A 6,564-nucleotide genomic window follows, 5' to 3' on the forward strand; every position below is an offset into this window, starting at 1 on the left:
GAAAGAGACAGAAAGGAAAAGTGAGAAATCACCTCTCAGGAGGATAGCTATGCCACAATCCCTTCTCTTCCAATCTCCTCTCAAGATTTTAGGCAGGAACATATATGTATCCAGTGTGATTTTCAAGCCACCAGGTGCAGAATACAAACCTCAGTCAACCATGTGGGAATCCAGTGCCTTAACCATCATGCCGTTAGCAGGCCCTGGAAAATTTATTTTTTAAAAAGTCTCTTAAACTCTGGGTCAGCCGGTGGCGTAGTGGTTAAGGCAGCTGAATCACATATAGCCTATTGCATGATTTGGGTCCCAGATCCAGAGCTAGAAAAACACACTGGACAAGTATGTGTATGCCCAAAATCCTAAGAGAAAAATGAATAAGAGGGGATCGTGCCATGTTTGTTCCCTCTAGGGAATATTTTCTCACTTTCTCTCTCTCTCTCTCTCTCTCTCTCTCTCTCTTTCTCTCTCTCTCTCAGTCTCTCCATAAGTACACATGCCCTGCAGCAAATTAAAAGAAAAAAAAATCTCTTAAACTCTTAGACACTGTGCTGGGTACTAGGAAAATCATAGTAAGCTGAAGGGTCTCTGCCTACACAGAGCTTATAATACAATAAGAAGGCAAATGTCAATCAGCTTCAAGTACATTTGTAAGTACGGAAAGGGCAACAAAGAGAAGTATATTATTCTCTAAGAGAGCAACCCTCATAATCTGATGATTGGTATAAAATCGAAATGGCAAGGAAAAATTTTCTGGTAAAAGGAAAAGCATATACAAAAGGAAAAGCATATGCAAAGGCATGAATTAGAAGGGGCCATGGCAAGATGGGTGAATGGAAGAAACACAGTGTTGGAACAAAACATCAGAAGAAACCAGAAAATGAGAGAGGCCAGGCCAGAGGATCTTGAGGAGCGACAGCCTTTGAGATGTTTTGTTTATTTTTCTTTTGGAGAGTTTTGTTTTTGTTTTTGTTTTTGTTTTTGCTATAGGATGCGTGTGCTTGTCAGACAGACAGAGAGACAGAAAGCAAGAAATCACCCCCCCGGGGGGATGGCCACGCCGCAATCCCTTCTCCTCCGTTCTCCTCTCGGGATCTTGGGTACACACACGCACACGCACCTGGCATGAGTTTTAAGCCACCGGGTCCAGGATGCGAACCACGGTCAACTATGTAGCCGTTACGCTAGACATTACGCTAGCCAGCAACATAGCCATTACACTAACTGCTGGTCCCACCTTTGGGATGTTTGAAGAACAGGAATAACATGATCTGGTTGAAATTTTTTTTAGAACCATGCAGGCTTCTCACTGGGGGAAATTGTGGGAGGTGAGTGTACATGCCTATGGACTTACTTAGAAGTTAAGACGCTTGGTAAAAAAGACAAACTATGAAAGTAACTTACCTAGCATGCATTTTAATTACTTACTGGAAGGTGGCCCAAGCCAATATGCCATCACAGTTATAAAGTTTTCCTTCAGGAACATGGAGAAATAGATGTTATACTACTCAGTTTGATTGACACTCTCCAGTGAGTTTTAATCCTTTGGGATCTCTGGTCTGAACTTCAGAGAATGAGAAAGAAGATTTAATTAACCTTTGTTTCAAAACTCTACAGACATGATTTTCCTTAACTTCTACTTGGTATTTCATCTCCATGAATTATTTCTAGCAATAAACCAACTAGTTATTTCATCCTCCAGGGCTGGTCAATCTTGAACAGTGAGTCTTAAGCATTCTTTGATCTTTAAAGGTTTGTTGTTTTGTTTTTGTTTTTATTACCTCTCTCCTTATTTTACCCCAGGGAAGAAATTTTTAAGCTTTTGTTTTTCAGCAAAGTATAAGAAAGTTTGACTTTATTTGGTACTTTAAGAAGATGGAGTAAAGCAATTTTATATATGAATATTAATGCCAGCTCTTCAGCATATTATAGACTGGATTTCTGAAGTTCCTGACAGGTTGGAAAAATGCATTCTTTTATAGGCCTAAAATTTCATAACTTTTTTCTAACATTTATAGAATGGAATAAAGAAAATTGAAGTTACCCATAATTACATAACTCATTTAAAAAGTATCAGTACATGTACCAGCAGTTAGCCTAATGGCTATGTCACTGGACTCTCATGTAGTCAACCGCGGTTCAAGTCCTGGACCTGGTGGCTTAAACTCATGGTGGGTGCATGTGCGTGCATGCCCAAGATCCCGAGAGGAGAATGGAGGAGAAGGGATTGCAGTGTGGCCATCCCCTGGAGGGGTGACTTCTCGTTTTCTATCTTTCTGTCTCTCTCTGTTTTTCTAGCGAGCTCACACACCCTATAAAAAACTCTCAAAAAAAAAAGAATCACTACATATTGTGAAACTTTTTCTCTCTCATTTTTAAAAAATATATTGTATACAAATTTTTCAAACTCTTTCTAAAACCTAACATTTATAACAGTCAATAAAAAAAATGTATATAAGTAATAATAGTTTCTGAAACTTGTTTTCAAGCTGATGTAACATTCTGTTTATGAATGCACTGACCTTGCAAATCTGACAAATCTAAAATAATGCTCATTTTCATTTCTTTGATTATGAAGTCCCATTCATTTTTTCATGCATTTACCACTATTATATTAGGTTGTTAGGAAAGTCATGATGTATTTTTCTATGTTTTTCTATGCAAAATTACATAATGCCTTTCACAACAACCCATTATTTCTTTTATGGATTTCCTTTATATGTCAATAATCAAAAGTTCTGTTTGTCTGTCAATATGTTCTTAATTTTTTAAAAAATTGAACTCTTTATATTTTAAATATATCAATCTATTAATAAATATTGCTCTAACTTGATATTTGCCTTCTAATTCTGTTTTAAGTATTTTTTTTAGAGAGAGATTTTTGCTATAGGGCATGTGCGCTTGCTGGAGAGACAGAGAAAGACAGAGAGACAGAAAGTGAGAAGTCACCTCCCAAAGGGGACAACCACACCACAATCTCCTCTTAGGATTTTGGGCATGCACACAATCGTGCCCAGTGTGAGTTTCAAGCTGCCAGGTCCAGGACTCGAACCACAGTTGACTCCATGGGAGTCCAGTGAGGTAACCATTACTCTATCTACTGATCCCACTGTTCAAATATTTTTGACAAGCACCTTATTTAATTTTTGTGGCTTAAAGTATGATCATTTTTCTTTAGGATTACTTTTTAGCTGTTGATTCAAGAAACACCTTTTGCATGTTTATTATGCATTAGGCATTAATTAAGATACTAAGAATAAAGTGAAAAAAAAGAGCTAGAAATGGCTTTGTCTTCTCACAGTTTACAGTTTAATAAGGGAGATAGACACACAAGTCAGATCATTATAAAATATCATATTATGATCTATACACAAGCATGTTGTAGTCTGAGACACCAGAGCTGAACTTAGAGGGTACAGGAAGGCTTCTGGAAGTAAACAGCTTTTGAGCCAAGAATGAGGAGACACAAACGATGTGAATTTGGGGACAGGAAATAGTATGCACTACAGTTCTTGTTCAGTGACCCAAATGTTAAATGTCCTGTGTCTAGAACATGGAAAGGATGTGTGTGTGTGTGTGTGTGTGTGTGTGTGTGTGTGTGTGAGTGTAAGAAGGAGTGGGGAGAGCAATGGTAGGAATGTGAGCAGGAGACCATTCAAAAGGCTATGATAATTCAGAAGGAAGATGACCATGATGGACAAAGAAAGTACCAAATACCTCATCCCTTTTCATTGATAAGCAATGCCTCAGGGCTACTTAAGTTTTTACTTATATCATATTATCTATTCTAGAGTAATCTATTTATTTTTATTGGTATGTCAGTTCTTGGGCCAGCAGCATTCTGGTTTGAATTTTATAAAAAATATAAACTAGTAAGGGATCTTCTCATCGTTTTTCATTTTAAAAATTGACTTGTCTACTCTTGCCAATGTATTCTTCCAGGTAAACCCTAAAATGATTTTGAAAAGTTAAAAAAATATACGTATGTGTATGTGGGTATATATGAATATATGTGCATATATGTGTGTATGCACACACTAGTGCATACACATAAAATCTCCACTGGTAGTTTGAATGGTAATGTGTTAAGTCTATAGATTAGTCGTGGAAGAACTGACATGCTTTTAAATATTGAGTTAGCCCATCAAGAAGCATTGAACAACTCTCCACTCAATTAAATCTTCTACTATATTTCATTTCTTTTATTCATGTAGGTCCTACATATTTCTTTTTATAAGTTTAGTTTTTAATTATGAATGTATCTTTTTTCTATATTTTCTCTGTGGTATTTCTGAACTAAAGGATGTATATATATATAAGTATATATATATACTTTCTTGCCGACTCTTCAACTGATATAATTGATTACATGTTTTTAGTTAATTACAAGAGTTTGAAATCCTGGTGTCTGTAAAGAATGATAATTTTTAAGATGTATCTAATTAGATTTGATGTCTTATGGCAGTGATCATAATTCTAATGTTAATAATGACAATATTAAGTATCCTGTCTTAATATTAATTTGAGAAGAATGTTTCTTATGTAACATTAAGTATATTTTGTGGAAGCTAATAAAATAAACTTGGGAAATGCTACAAATGAAATCTTCTCTCCTAGGGACTTTTATTTCATATTAATAGATTAAGAGTCTTGGATCTACAATAATGAAACAAGTTCAACTTAGTTACCCAGCATCTCTGAATTATATTTGACCACAGAACTGTTTTTCTCTCATTCAGAAATTTAATTAGTGGGGCCAGGAGATGACGTAGTGGTTATATCTCTGGAATCCCTCATGGCCGACCTGTGGGAGTCCTGCCCCTAGTGGCTTGAAAATCATGCAGGGTGCATGTGCGTGCCCAAGACCCTGGGAGGAGAATAGTGGCCTGGTCATTCCCCCAGGAAGTGATTCCTCACCTTCCCTTTAACTATTTCTATCTTTCTCTCTCTCTCCAGAGAGTGCATGGGCCCCTAAGGCAAAAACCTCTTAAAAAAAGGTTTTTAATAATTAGTTATAATTTAACTAGTTACAACAGTCAAGATTATATCAACCCCATCTTCTCCATTTAAAAAAATAATAACTTTGTGTTTTCTTGTCTTTTGTTTTTGATCTTTTCATTGCGATATGGATTGTGGTTTCATTTTGCCTTTTTTTTAAAAAAAAAAGAGGTTTTGGCCTTAGTGCACGTGCACTCATAGAAGAGAGACAGAGACAGCGAGAGGGAAAGTGAGAGATCACTCCCTGGGGGGATGGCACGCCACAATCCTTTCTCTTCCATTCTTTTTTCAAGATCTTAGACATGTATGCACATGGCCCCAGTGTGTTTTAAGTCACCAGGTCCAGGATTAGAACCATGGTTGACTAAGTGGGAATTCAGTGATGTAACTACTCTGCCATCTGCTTGCTTGCTTTTGTTTGTTTGTTTGTTTGTTTTGTTTTGTTTTGTTTTGTTGTTTTTGAGAGATTTTTGCTATAGGGTGCTCACCAAAAAGACAGAGAAAGAGAGACAGAAAGCCAGAAATCACCCCCCTGGGGGGTGGCCACACCACGATCCCTTCTTCTCCATTCTCCTCCTGGGCTCTTGGGACACACACACACATGCCAGGTGTGAGTTTAAGCCACCGGGTCTGGGACTCAAACTGTGGTCGACTACATGGAAGTCCAGTGACATAGCCATTACACTATGCAGGTCCCTGTGTTTTTTGTGTTTTGTGTTTTTTTTTTTTTCTTAAGACATTGTTTGGCTCTGTCATGATCCTCCTACCTTAGCTTCCTCAAGTTGCTGGGATTACAAACATAAGCCACTATGCCCAGCCTTTAGGTTGAACCAGGAATCAAACCTTGGCCTCTTATGTAGCTCCAGCCTGAGGAGCACAGCATCTTAGTAGCATGCACCACCGCAGCTGGGCCTGGTTTTATTTTATTTTATTTCATTTTTTTAGCAAATATTACTTTTAATCATAATCTAAACAAAGTTATGGATGGTGCATGTACTTTTTTCAATGAACTATCAAAAGCCTACTCACAGTAGGTAAAGAGTAGGTAAATACTTTCTTGAAGGAGGAACATATATACACACATCCATGTTATATATTTATATATATATATGTATATATATATATATGTATATATAACAAAATGATCTGATGACCACTGAGTGTCTGTATTATTTTTAAATAAAATTTACAAAACATATAGTCTAAGCACAACTTCATCTGGGTTACCAAACAAACAGCTTACTTACTAAAGAAACTAAAGGACTATAGTAAATGTACTCTTAGAAAAGACGAGAATATTTTAGGAGAACTGAATCAAACAGATTTTATTCAACTTTTTTAGGATGAGGAAAACAAATGATATAAAATAAGTCATAAGAAATGCTCTCTTGTACTACTATCTCAAATCATTTTCAATGTTTACAAAATGCTCACACAGCAAATATGAAAAGCTTCAACTCTCTTCTTTTGTAACTTCTGCTGCAATAAATGCAACATTAACAAGCATACAAATTTTTCTGTACCAATCTTAAAAGCTGAATTACAGAATTACTAATTTTTATGATGTTA

General features: G+C 36.4%; 1 protein-coding gene across 1 annotated transcript in view; it reads left to right on the forward strand.

The window, feature by feature from the left end:
* Positions 1-6,564, forward strand: part of PRLR (prolactin receptor) — a 203,513-nt gene that overhangs the window by 24,641 nt on the left and 172,308 nt on the right. The gene's annotated exons all lie outside the window — the stretch shown is intronic.

Source organism: Tupaia chinensis, unplaced genomic scaffold (assembly GCF_000334495.1).
Source record: "Tupaia chinensis unplaced genomic scaffold, TupChi_1.0 Scaffold000489_1, whole genome shotgun sequence".
In the NCBI taxonomy this organism is placed as follows: Eukaryota; Metazoa; Chordata; class Mammalia; order Scandentia; family Tupaiidae; genus Tupaia; species Tupaia belangeri.